Raw genomic sequence first — 13,660 nt, 5'->3', positions numbered from 1 at the left:
CTGCTGGGTCATTCCAAAGCAAAGCCCCTTTTAATGGTGTGGAGAATGTTAGGGTTTGTGCTGCATTTATATACTTTAGTGCTGCCATGAGTGCAGGGGACTGGACTAGATGACCTCTCAAGGTCTCTTCCAGTCCTATGATTCTATGGTTCTATATCATTTTAGCTATGAGGTTTGTGCGAGAAGAAATATGTGGGAGGAAGTGAGATAGTGGTTTGAAACCTAAGGACTCTGAGAGGGCCTATTGGGTGGCTAGGAGCCACCCTGGGATGTCCATTGTCTGGTCAGCAGTGAGAGGAGAAATTTGGGAGGAGGGAGTGTGGAGACTGGCCGGCGGGAGATGGGTTGGTCCAGGCTGTCTGAAATTGCCAAGAAAGGTTTCTCCAGTCTCCAGAGACTGGTCCATCAGGGATGACAGAGGTCTGGGCTGCCGGGAGGGTGATGGTGATACCCGGTTGAGAGAACATGGGAGTCCATGGCTGATGAAAATGAAAGCTGAACTGGGATATAAAATAAGATTTCCAGGGCTTGGAAAGGAATGTGGTTGCTGCCAGATGAGCACTACTGGTGGCCACTCATGGATTTCAATTGTAAATAATAAACTACCAATTTGTTAATGCCATCTGGAGTGGAGCTGTGGTGAATGGGGATTTCTTCAGTGGCCTTCAAAGAACTCCTGCCAGACCAGTCAGGGGATCTCCACTCCTAGGGACATGGTTCTGGTAACAAGAGAGCAGCGGGAGGGATGCCCGGAGGTAAAATTTCCAAGCCAGGAGCTTGGATGGCAGCAGTAGGTACCCAAGATCAGGTTGTAGGAACCCCAGGAGCATGACACATGACAACAGAGAAATGTTCACAGGTGAGATGCTGAGCAGCAATGTTACTGCAGTAGAAACTGAGCTTTTTCCCCCTTCAAAAGTGGTGAATTTCCACCTGGAGGAAATCCCTTGCACAGCTGCCTCGATGCTGTTGCAGTACATCTGAGCCTGCCACTTAAGCACATCCTCCCTAGCTAATGTCCCCTCCCTCTCTTTTTCCTTTTTGAATGATGTCTCCCTTCGGGGTTATTCTCCTTTGTAAAGTCAAATCATGCAGTCTACGTGGTACAGCACACAATAAATGCCTTAAACACTTTCCCTCCAGCAAGCTGAAGGGTCCCTGCAGATCTGTGCAGGCATCAAAAGCCCATTCTTAATATTCCAAAAGTGCCTAGTATAATTGATCTGGTTGCATGGTATGCTGTGCGATAGCATTCTTCATCTGAGAGGAAGAATGCACTAAGGAACAGTCAGACAATGACTGCAGGGAAAACCAATGTCTCTTACAGATCAGAAAGTCTTTATTTGATTGCGTCCTTACACGTTTTACACTGCCTGAGAGAAGAGACATTGTATTAGGGTGGAGAATTGCTGGAATTGTTTAATGTAATGTGCTGAGTTGTATAGTGATACTATGTGATGATGATGATGCAGTAGGCAGAGACGGGTTCTCATTTACTCCAGCATGTCTGGAAACCTGGGAGACCTTCCCAGAAAGCTCAAAATACCCTAAAAGACCCTCTTGTTTATTGTAATAGATTTCCATTTCCCTTCCTCCGCATAACAAGATACACAAGTTATTCGTCAGCCAATCTGTACTGAGATGGTTCATCTGGTAGATCATCCACTTTCTCTTATTTTCATTTCACAGAAGTGGCAATTAGTAGTTTCCTTTCTTACCAATTTGCATTGTTACTGTAGGTACTAAGAAAGCACTGGGCTTTTCTGGTTTATCTTCAGAGGTAGGCAGAGATGGCAGCCTAGAGTCAGATTTAGCATTTTCAAGGTATAAAAAGTCTGTGGGTGTCTGTGGAGGTGTAGGGGGAGGAAGAGATGGAGGAGAGGGAGGGTGCTTCATATGATGCTAAATTAAGAACATCTGTTCTCTGAACCTGATATTGATCTCTAAGAAAATCAATCTATCAAAGAAATCCACAATAAAATATAGTAGGGGTCTTTATTATATTAGCTCTTCTGATTAGAACATGAGGGTTTTAGCCAAGTACCCAGGCTGTTGTATCTATGACTCTCAATATTTAAACTAATGAATAAATTTTCAGTATGTTGTCACCTATTGAAAGGCATTAAACTGCTGTTAAATTCTAAAATTCTGCTTAAATGCATATATTGGTCTGTAAATGCCTGTCCTGTTGGACCACTGAAATCACTGGGACCATTTGGTAAGAAAGTCTTGACTCAGTCTAGAAACACAGATGTCGGACTGGATCAGACCAGAGATCCATTTCTAGTGTCCTGTCTCTGACAGTGTTGCCAGTACTAGAAGCTTCAGAAGAAGATGCAAATCAGCCCGGCAGTAGACAGGCATGGGATAATTGCTTATTTTTTAATATTTACCAATATGACACTGTATGTTCATGTTTCAGAGTAGCAGCCGTGTTAGTCTGTATTTGTAAAAAGAAAAGGAGGACTTGTGGCACCTTAGAGACTAACAAATTTATTTGAGCATAAGCTTTCGTGAGCTACAGCTCACTTCATTGGATGCATTCAGTGGAAAATACAGTGGGGAGATTTATATACACAGAGAACAAATGTCAAATCCTTTTCTGAATTCTGCCAAGATTTTGCCCTCTTGATATCCCATGGCAATGAGTTCCATAGGTCAATTGTGCATTGTATGGAAAAAAATTTCCTTGTATCAGTTCTGAATTTGCCGCCTTTGTATGTCCCCTTGTTTCATGTTGTGAGACAGGAAAGAAGTTCTTGATCTGCCTTCTCTAGGCCATTCATTATTTTGTCACCTCTCCTTCTTAGAATCCTAGAATATCAGGGTTGGAAGGGACCTCAGGAGGTCATCTAGTCCAACCCCCTGCTCAAAGCAGGACCAATCCCCAATTAAATCATCCCAGCCAGAGCTTTGTCAAGCCTGATCTTAAAAACTTCTAAGGAAGGAGATTCTACCACCTCCCTAGGTAATGCATTCCAGTGTTTCACCACCCTCCTAGTGAAAAAGTTTTTCCTAATATCCAACCTAAACCTCCCCCACTGCAACTTGAGACCATTACTCCTTGTCCTGTCGTCTTCTACCACTGAAAATAGTCTAGAACCATCCTCTTTGGAACCACCTCTCAGGTAGTTGAAAGCAGCTATCAAATCCCCCCTCATTCTTCTCTTCTGCAGACTAAACAATCCCAGTTCCCTCAGCCTCTCCTCATAAGTCGTGTGTTCCAGACCCCTAATCATTTTTGTTGCCCTTCACTGGACTCTCTCCAATTTATCCACATCCTTCTTGTAGTGTGAGGCCCAAAACTGGACACAGTACTCCAGATGAGGCCTCACCAATGTCAAATAGAGGGGAACGATCACATCCCTCGATCTGCTGGCTATGCCCCTACTTATACATCCCAAAATGCCATTGGCCTTCTTGGCAACAAGGGCACACTGTTGACTCATATCCAGCTTCTCGTCCACTGTCACCCCTAGGTCCTTTTCTGCAGAACTGCTGCCTAGCCATTCGGTCCCTAGTCTGTAGCTGTGCATTGGGTTCTTCCGTCCTAAGTGCAGGACCCTGCACTTATCCTTGTTGAACCTCATCAGATTTCTTTTGGCCCAATCCTCCAATTTGTCGAGGTCCCTCTGTATCCTATCCCTACCTGCCACCGTATGTACCACTCCTCCTAGTTTAGTATCATCCGCAAATTTGTTGAGAGTGCAATCCACACCATCCTTCTTGTTCTCTCAGAGTGGGAGAATCAGATTCATTAGGCATATTTTAGAAAACTAGACTAAATCACATGAGAAGAAAGCTTTGCAAACCAAGGACAAATAAATATTTTAGGGTTTGATAGTATAAATATTATTCTAATACAGACCCGTGATCTTGTGTTACAGTGAAAATGTTTTCTTAATGGACGGATCCCTGCTAATTTTTTTATTTTTATTTTTTGATGGGCTATTTCAAGCAGTCAAAGATGCATTTCTTCCACAGTGACAACATAGAAATTTAAATATGCAATCAGGCCAGTAGTCCATCTAATACAGTATCCTGTCCTTCACAGGACCAGTGCCCAGTGTCTTGAAAGTGCAAGAAATCCTGTAATGGACAATTTTGGGATAACCTGCCCACAGGGGAAGTTTCTTGTAACCCCCCATCATTTAGCAATTTCTTTATGCCTTGAATCATGAGTATTTAGATCCCTTCTAAATTTTAAAAATATCTCTATATAATGTCACTGGGGCTGTTTTTTTACATCCTACTACACCCTCAGATCTTTGTTATCATGTGGTAGGAAGTTCCACAGGTTAATTATGCACCATGTAAGAAAAAGTATTTTCTTTTATCAGTTTTAAATATGTTGTCTTTCAATGTCATTGACTATATTACATTGAGTGTACCCTTTCTTGTATTATGAAAGATGGTAAATAGAAGTGTCTGATTTAACTTCTCTAGAGCACTCATTATTTTGTATTATCCTATTGCATTCCCTTTGTAAACTGTCTCTTTCTATTCAAACTCTCCTCATAGAAAAATCTTTCCATCTCTCTAATTGTTGTCACCCATCATTGACCCCTTTTTTACTGTAATCTCTTCTTTGAGTTCAATTGATTAGAAATGAATACAAACTTCCAGGTGAGCGTGTACCTTTGATTTACATAATGTCGTCATTATAGTAGAATGTATAACGAATGAGAGAAAAGATAATACTCAAACTAACCTCTTGCATGCCTTTTGACCGTCACTGGGCAATGAGAGGTTTCCACTGAGCTGCAGGGATGCCTAAGGCTTTTTCCTCAGTGCTCAGAGTTAATTTAGAACTCAGGAATGCGTAGTTCCAGTTATTCCTTCCAATATACATTATAGTGCATTTGTCAACAATGAATTTCAGTACATACAGTTATCACCGTTTACATATTCTAGGGCATTTTAAAATGACATTTTAAACAACTTTTCTTAAGATTACAATGGCGACAGTCTGTCAAGAGTGAAATGAGCGAAAATGAAGGTGAGCATTCCAATGGCATTACTGTGGTGTAATGCAGCTTTGCACACAACATGAGAAGACTTTTTACTTCATTATGCCTAGAGGTGCAAGAATAGCTGCGAATGGCTAAGAAGAAGCAATGCGATTGGAGACATCTGTTTTGGTTTTCATTTTTCAGTGTTATTAGCGCTTATTGGTACAAGGTTCAGGAATGTAGCCGATCCCTTTGAAGTTAAAGTGTATTGTAAGGCTAGAGTCCTCGTGTGCCATGTTGATGACCCTGTATGTAACCTTTCAATTAAACATCCATAATGCATGGAATAAGAAAGGACCTCTGTTACATGAATGCAAAAGTGGACTAAAATGCAAGCAAACATCGTTTTCAAGATATGAAAGTTTTCTCTTTTCTGATTTGATGCGTCAGTTTCAGTACAAACACCAGATTCTCCACTCTTTCCCCCAAATGCTTTATTTTTTTCCAAAAAGTTTACAGATCTGTTAAATTGTGCATATCCTAGGATATACCAAATGTATTTATTTGGATTTATATACTATGCCTAGCCTGTACTTTGATATAATTAAAAATATAATGACTTCAAAGGTAAAACTGACATTTATCCTGCCCCCAAACCAGAAAATAATAAACTGGGCAACCAGAGATTAAATCAATCCCAAACCAGACCTTGTCTCCTCCACAAATCTCAGCCCTCATCATATTCTCCCTTTACAAAAGTCTGGGTAAAGAGAAGAGCTTTTCATCCTTAACAAATCTGGGCTATTTTGGAGCAACTGGGCATAGTAAATTCCAAAGTTTAGGATCCCTCTTTGAAAATTTTCTGCTGACAGCTCCCTCTCTGTTGTATGAAGGGTTCAACTGACCACAGATCTGGCAGGATAGCCTGGGGAAAGTGGTGATCTCCCATGAGGTACATTAAAACCAGCACCTTAAACTCCACCCAGAAACCAACAGGCAACCTGTGCAGATCCCAGAGCAGTGGTGTCATGTGCTCCAGCTACTCCACTTACTCAGCAGCCTTGTGCACAAGCGTCAGTTTCCAGGCTGATTTAAAGCGCTGCCCCATGTACAGCCTACTGCAGTAATCTAATCCTTATCTGGCAAAGGTGTGGGTGAAAGAAGATGAATTGATTGGCATAATTAATTTTTCAAGGTCATAACCTCACATATTTTAAATCTGATGGTGAGCCACTCCTTGGGACAGGTTTAATCAATTTATATAAGCTGCTCAACTTCACCAAACTTATATGTCAGTGGTTAGCTCTAGGTAGGCAGAAAGAGAGATGCCTATCAAATATTTTATAGGGTGCTCATCACCATAGTATCCGAGCACCGGTGGCTATGGCTTTTCACTCTGGCATCAGGAATGGAAGCCATTCATGTTCTAATAACAATAACAGATGTTGTTGAAAACAAAATGTTGTTCAAATACTCCACTGAGAACATTTTGTTCCTTTTGAATGGCAGAATGGCAATGTATAGAAGGAGCTGTAAATGTTTCTTAATGGAGTATCACACTCAGGTTGATTTAGAAAAGATGGAGCTAGAGAGAAATAAAGTGGAGGGTTATGTGTACTGCATAGTTCTGAACGTGGAGCCCAGTATAACACGAAGGCATTCTTAGAGGTTGGATGAAGAATTTCAAAGCTTTCTTTGCAAATGAGGCTCCGCATTGCACCAGTTCTTGCCCTGAGAGCTTGTTTGTAGCTCGTGCTCTTCCAGAATGACAGGAACATTCATATCCTTTTAGTCTTCTCAGAGGCATGCTCCTTTTTTTGGCAATTCCATAGAAAAATGCAATCAAAGGAAGGGATTTCTCATTACATACAAGTCTGGCCAATTGTGACTCAACTTTTTCATATGTGGAGACAGTAAATATGTGCTTTGATTCTGGCCAGTCTTCTGCACTGACTGGATAATATGGTATGCAGCTTTGTCTAGAGAGACTCTAAGATGTACTTTCTGTAAGATGGTGTATTTCTACTGTACAATGGGAACATAGACTCATTTAAGAGTTGTTCAAAGATCATGCATGTCCCTCGTTATTTCCAACAGCCTTTTAGTACCAAAAAAATCAGTGAAGCTGTGAAACAAGCCCATCTCCATACCTAAGGTTCATATGTGATTCCTTGCATCTCAGAGGCAATGCCTACAACTTGGCTTCCTGGGGGATAGCAAGGGAAAGGGTCAAGTTGATGGCACTGTTCGCCATGTATGATCCAAGTAATAATTGCACTTAGATACTGTATGTAGGTGTCCTTCTCACCTGATGGCGCTAGTGGAGAGAAATGAGATGGCCACTCCAGAAATATGGTGCAGAAGACCTGCAATGCCGTTACCTGGTAAGGAAGCTGCCTACTCATGTGCCTGGGGCGTCTTCACACCCCAGAACTGCATTACAGTGCATGCGGACACTCCTAGTGTTTGCATTAAGATCTTTCATCAAGGAAGTTAATGTTCTCCGAGCAAGTGAGTTCTCAAAACCCATAAATCCTAATGTTTAATACATTAACAATATAGAGATAAGTATCTAATTTTACCTTATGCAAGACAGAGGAGCCAATGACAAATAGCACTGAATAATATTTACGAGTTCCATGCCTGTAGGAATAATAAGCACCTTAAATTACTGTAAATTCTAACAAGCCACTTTCATTGACGCTTTTATAAAACTTTATACCATTCTTGCAACTACAGAACTGTTCTCCATTCTGCAGCAGTTCAACTCTGACAGTTGTCACTGCGGCATGACAGTTTAAATGTGGGAAAGCTAGAACCTAACCTCATGACTAAGGCAAACGGGGTTTGGCCCAGAGGGTCCATTTCCACTGTGCTTTTCTCTCACTTGCTCTTTTTTGGGGGAGGGATAGCTCAGTGGTTTGCGCATTGGCCTGCTAAACCCAGGGTTGTGCGTTCAATCCTTGAGGGGGGTATTTAGGGATCTGGGGGAAAAATTGGGGATTGGTCCTGCTTTGAGCAGGAGGTGGGACTAGATGGCCTCCTGAGGTCCCTTCCAACCCTGATCTTCTATGACTCTATGAACCTAGCAGTCTGCCTGGCTGTCTTTAAACAGCCCAGCCTTATATCTCTGCCTGCTCTGCCAGCTCCTGCTGCTTCCTGAACTGGGGCACAGCCGCTCCTTAAAACAGTTAAAAGAGATTTGAGCAACATGGGGATCTGTCAGAAGTAAAGGCAGAGCGCCTTGCAAGCAAGTGAATGAGAGGTAGGTTCTGGAAATTAACATTACCTTCTAAGGCCATCATGCACATGAGCAAAATAGCTTGTTTCTTACTCGCCTCTTCTCCATCATAACACTGTATGCTGGAGTGGGGGCCAGGTTGCTCTCCTGATGGCAAGTCACCGGGAGGCTCTTCTAGTTCTGTCAGCTGCCCACACATATTTTCTAGTGAAAACTGTGCGAGGTGAACTGTTCAGGAAGGACCTGGCTTCCTGCACACGCCTTCTAATCCTTCCCTTCTCCTCTCAGCCCACCACCAGCAGCCTAACCAGTAGGACTCAATTCAGTTCACACAGGTCTCCAATGAAGACGCACTGGCACAATAACACATACATACATGCCCTGACCATTATTCACGTTCACAGTCGGCCAGTTTGTCAACATCCTACTCCAGTCAACAGCCAACTTTACATAACTGGAACAACTGCTCTTTAGCACAACTTGCATGGGCCACATTGGGCCACAAACAGGAGTAAAAGACTGTAGGAAATGCTGTGCTAAATGCTGCTTAGCAGTAGGGGCAAAGGATTCAGGATTGCTGGGTGCCCATTGGAGAGAGACACCTCCTCCTCCTTCATCACCCTCATTTTACTTTACTTGTGCCTAATCCACGACCGCATTACTCCAGATTTACACCAGTGTAACCCCAATGAAATCAATGAAACCTGTGCAGAGCAGGGAAAAACAGCTGGATTCCCCAGTGCATTTACTCCAGTTGGCAGTGGAGTCAAACAGTGGTGAATCTGGCACCTTCTTCCTGCTTTGCATAGATCTTCTAAAAACACAATCAAAGGCTGTTTCTATTTGTATGAAAAACCCATCCCTTTCCTGTGTCTCCTAAGGGCGGGTTATACAATCTCTACCTTGGATGGGCTTTTTTGCAAACAGCAATTGTGGTCTTTTTTCTCTATTAGTCAGGAGTGGCAGGAAACTGCTACCACTTGTGTACAGTGCATCTTGTTTTATTTATTTTCTGTTCCAAACATGCATGGCTTAGAATATGCCGGAGTGGTGCACGGATTTACCGCGGGACAAGCAGCTTTGAGAACTGTGATGTAATGAGCTTGCCAAAATCAACTGTAAGTGATGATGAAGCCACAATATATTTAACAAAATGTCATGAAAAAGACAGGCTGCAAAATCCATTTGTTGTGCTGCAGTCTACACTCTAGTGTCCACAGCAGCATCTCCTCTGTCCCCACAGTTATTGATGTCTGCGTACGTACTGAACACTGGGCTTATATGTATGAAACTTTCAAACTAATTTGGGAGCGAGCACCTTGACCCAGATTCTGATCTCAGTTACAGTGATGCAAATACTGGTACTGAATCGTAAAAATACAACACGAAGCGGCCACTGCAAACTAAGGCCAAGAGTTCAAAAGTGACTCATGACTTTGTATATCCAGGTAGATATACTTCAAAGGCCTGACTTCCAAAAAGCACTGAGCCCTCCAGGAATCAAACCCCTGCAAGGTGTATCATGTTGATCCCCCAACAGCACTAGTTCCTATTCTGTGGTATAGGGACTGCCTCTTACTTATTGTATGCTAGTACAGTGCCTTGCACAACAGAGACCTGGCCTCAGTTGGTGCCTCTAGGTGCTACTGTAATAGAAATAATAATAGTAACAACAATCATAATCACAGCCTCCTGAAGCTGATGACCTACCTGTTTTGCACTGCTCACTCCCAGTTCCTGGCCTTAACTCTGAACCATGTCCCCAAATGTTCATTTTACAAAGGAGCTTGTGAGATGTGTAAGTGGCAATGAGAATAACTCTTGATCTCTAACTGTGGTATCATTGTCATACTTACGCATGTACACACCCTTTTATATTGTGGTTTGTAAAGTCCGCAGGGCAGGTTCTTATAATTTTCTGTGTGTCTGCAAAGCGTCTTACACATCTGTGGTGCTGCATAAAAAATAACCATGTGAGTGGTTCACTCTTCCCAGAGCTTGCCCCTAGCCCTAAGGGGCAAGTCCACCCTTCAAATGGTCTGGAAGTCAAAACACCCAGATATTCAGACACTTAACCAAGCTTTATGCAAATTCTTCAAAACTCTTGGGTTTGTAAATCTGGGCTGAAAGTTTCTTTCTGAAACTGGCTTCTTTAAGGAATGTTTGACCTAGCAGAAACCAGAATGCAGAAGCCAGGTAAGAAAGAGGGTTTTCTCTCTTTTTTTGCACCTCTGCTTACCGCCAGAAGCAGAAGGTGCTGAGGCAACAGCAGCAAAAATGTTACCCTAACCTTCAGAAAATAATCAGGTGCAGGGTGGGCTCACTAGTTGATCAGAATGGGTTTGCCTTTCCTTTCTGTTTTGATCTGATCTGTCTGTCTAATCTAAGTATGGCATTCTAAAGTGACTGGAAGGCCCATTTAAGGTGCTTATAAAAATTTCCAGGTGTCAGAATAATTTTTCCTGTAGAACATGAGATCCTCTCCAGCAGCAGATACTTGTATGTGGCCCATTCAGGGTATCTTGTACATGTCCCGATTGCAGATATCTGAGAGGGCCTCCAAACAAAGGCACAGAGGGATTTTTGTAGCAAGCCACAAATGGCCTGATGCCCAACTGCCTGCCATCTTGTGTCATGTGCACAGTGTGTGCAAAGTGGGTGTCAAACACAACACCTACCTGAATGAGTGGAGAAGTTTAGTTTGGGAGAACAGGTGTAAATGATAGCTAAAGATACAGGGCAATGGAGAATCAGACCCATTGTATTTATGACTCTCCAGGTCAAGAAGATAATGTGTCATTAATTTAGATTTAAAATTCTTGGAGCAGAGCCTTTTTGTGTTGATTACACTGTTGGTGCCTAATAAATATTAATAATAATTAATAACATTGTACATTGGCTCCTGCAGAATGAGACAAATAGTTTAATGCGAAAGGTTAATATTAATGTGTTGTTAAGGTTGTAAAATCAAGTCTCCCCTTGCCCTTTAAAATGGTACATTCACATTGGGGAAAACTTGGCCAGAGAGAAATTTACCCCAAAATGCTCCTCTGATCCTGTCTTCTGTATCTCCTGCTGTTATCAGACATGTTTGAATAGCAGCTTTTCGCTCACCTGGAGCCTGAAGTCAATTCATCATTATCATCTGCTAGTGACATCACAGTTGGTTGCCATGAAAAGAATGCTGAGATCATCTATTTAACCGTATGACTTTACTGGTGGATCATTGAGGAGAAGTTGGTTTGTGGGTAGGGGAGAAGCATCAATTTTTGCCAGGGATGAACAGACACAGGGAATGTGGGCTCCCGGTGGGCATATTAAAGACATCATGTGTATATTTCTCTCTGTAACAAGCATGTATCTGTGTGTGAAACAGACACCCCTAGTGCAGTGGGCTAGGATGTGTAAGGGAGGATCTGGGGATGGGCTAGTGAAGTGAGGAATTAGTGCAACTCGTAATGAAAAGTTTTATCATGTTTCTGTGTGAACTAGGTGGATAATTTCTCTGATGGGATCCCAAGAAGCCTGCAGGCTACGCACAGCTACTGTTAGAAGCACTAACTGATTCATGACAAGCCTTTTAGAAGAGGGAAAAGAGCTTCTCTAGTTAGGCGTAAAAGAGTAAAGTCAAAGGGAAGAAACAAAAACTCTCTAAACATTAGTCCACGCAGCCAGGTATCTTCTGCCCATGCCAAGTCACATGACTGTATCTTCTACGAGGCAGAGCATCAAAAACCCAGTCTGAGATACTTACTGAAATAATTATTTCCATGTGTTGTTGCCATTATTTTGTAGTGCTCACCAACGAGCTAAGTGCTTGTCCTGTCATATCATGGTACAATATCACGTATCCCACACTAGACACATTAAAGGTACTCTCACTGATCCAGTACAATAGAATCATAGAACTGTCTGGGCCCTCCAGAAATGATCTAGTCCAGCCCTCTGTGCTGAGGCAGGACATGTAAACCGAGGGCATTCCTGACAGTCATTTGTCCAACCTGTTCTTAAAAGCTTCCAATGACGGGGATTCTACAACCTCCCTTGGAAGCCTGTTCCAGAGCTGAACTCCCCCTAGAGTTAGAGAGTTTTTCCTAATATCGAACCCAACTCTACCTTGCTGCAGATAAGCCCCTTACTCCTTGTCCTACTCTCAGTGGACATGGAGAACAACTATTGCCATCTTCTTTGTAACAGCCCTTAACATAGCTGAAGACTATTATCCGGTCCCCCAGCTAGGTCTTCGTATCTCACAACTACACATGCCCAGGGTTTTAACCTTTCCTCACAGGTCAGGCTTTCTAAACCTTTTATCATTTTTATCCCTTTTATCCCTCTCCAATTTGTCAACCTCTGTTTTAAAGTGTAGTGCCCAGAACTGGACACACTACTCCAGCTGAGGCCTCACCAGTGCTGAGTAGAGCCAGACAATTACCTGCCATGTCTTACATAGAACACTCCTGCTAATACTGATATTGTATCACGGCCCTCAAGGCTAACAATGGAATTGGCAGTAAAAGTGTGACCTTGCTGGTATTTAGTGCTGCTTTCTTCCCATTGGACATTTGCATTGTTATTGGTTTGTGTTTAAAGGGAAGAGAATTGTCCTCATGCAGGCATATTTCTCTCATGGAGCTGTAACCATGCGTGTCTCAGTTAAAGGGCTCAAGAAATAAATAACAGCACTTACCACCTTCCAAGTGCTGTACAAACTTTGCTTTTGATGAGTTTCAGGTTTGTGATACAATCAAAATCCTAGCAGGTCTAGGGTGCCTTAGGTAAAGTGTCCCAGAAACCAGGCTGTGGCCTGGCACGAGACCCAATCATTTACTGGCCATGGAATGCCATTGCTATGTCTTTCTGAGACTGAGATCCAGCGGGCAGGCAGGGCATATTCCTGAGGTTATGATGGGAAATAGAATTCTGAACCTGAAACTGTGCAGTGAGTGCTACTATGGGGCAGCTAGACATCAGAGGCATGACATCAAACCCATCCCCCTCCCTGCTCTTCGATTTATTTCCATGTTTGGCAGCTCCTCTGCCAAGGCAGGTGAAAAAGGCACAAATATTAAGTAAAAATGGCAAAACTGTGCCTAGATCATTTTATTAAAGCATTTTTAAAAACAAGCAGCAGAGACTTCTTTCTCTTGCCAACTCTTGTTATGTTTTGCATTTTGGGTAAGGGACATGTACACAAAGCATCTTAAATAAATGGCAGCATTCTGGTGCGCTCGCTGTGTGCCCATCTGTAACCCATTTTCAGCTAATTCTACACTTTGAACTGACGAGTGTGCCAAGGACACACACACAGCAAAAGTAAAACAAAATCCTGAAAGTTTGTGAAATATCGTTTTTCTTGGCATTAGCAGGATGCAAAATCTTCCACTGGGAGGGGCCTAGTAAATGAGGAAAATGCCGCTCTCCGTTGTCCTGCATCCTTTCTGAGGGATGGAAGCCAGGGCTTAGG

The sequence above is a fragment of the Lepidochelys kempii genome, chromosome 16 (assembly GCF_965140265.1).
Source record: "Lepidochelys kempii isolate rLepKem1 chromosome 16, rLepKem1.hap2, whole genome shotgun sequence".
NCBI classification, from domain to species: Eukaryota; Metazoa; Chordata; order Testudines; family Cheloniidae; genus Lepidochelys; species Lepidochelys kempii.
Note: the sequence above shows the minus strand (reverse complement) of the source record.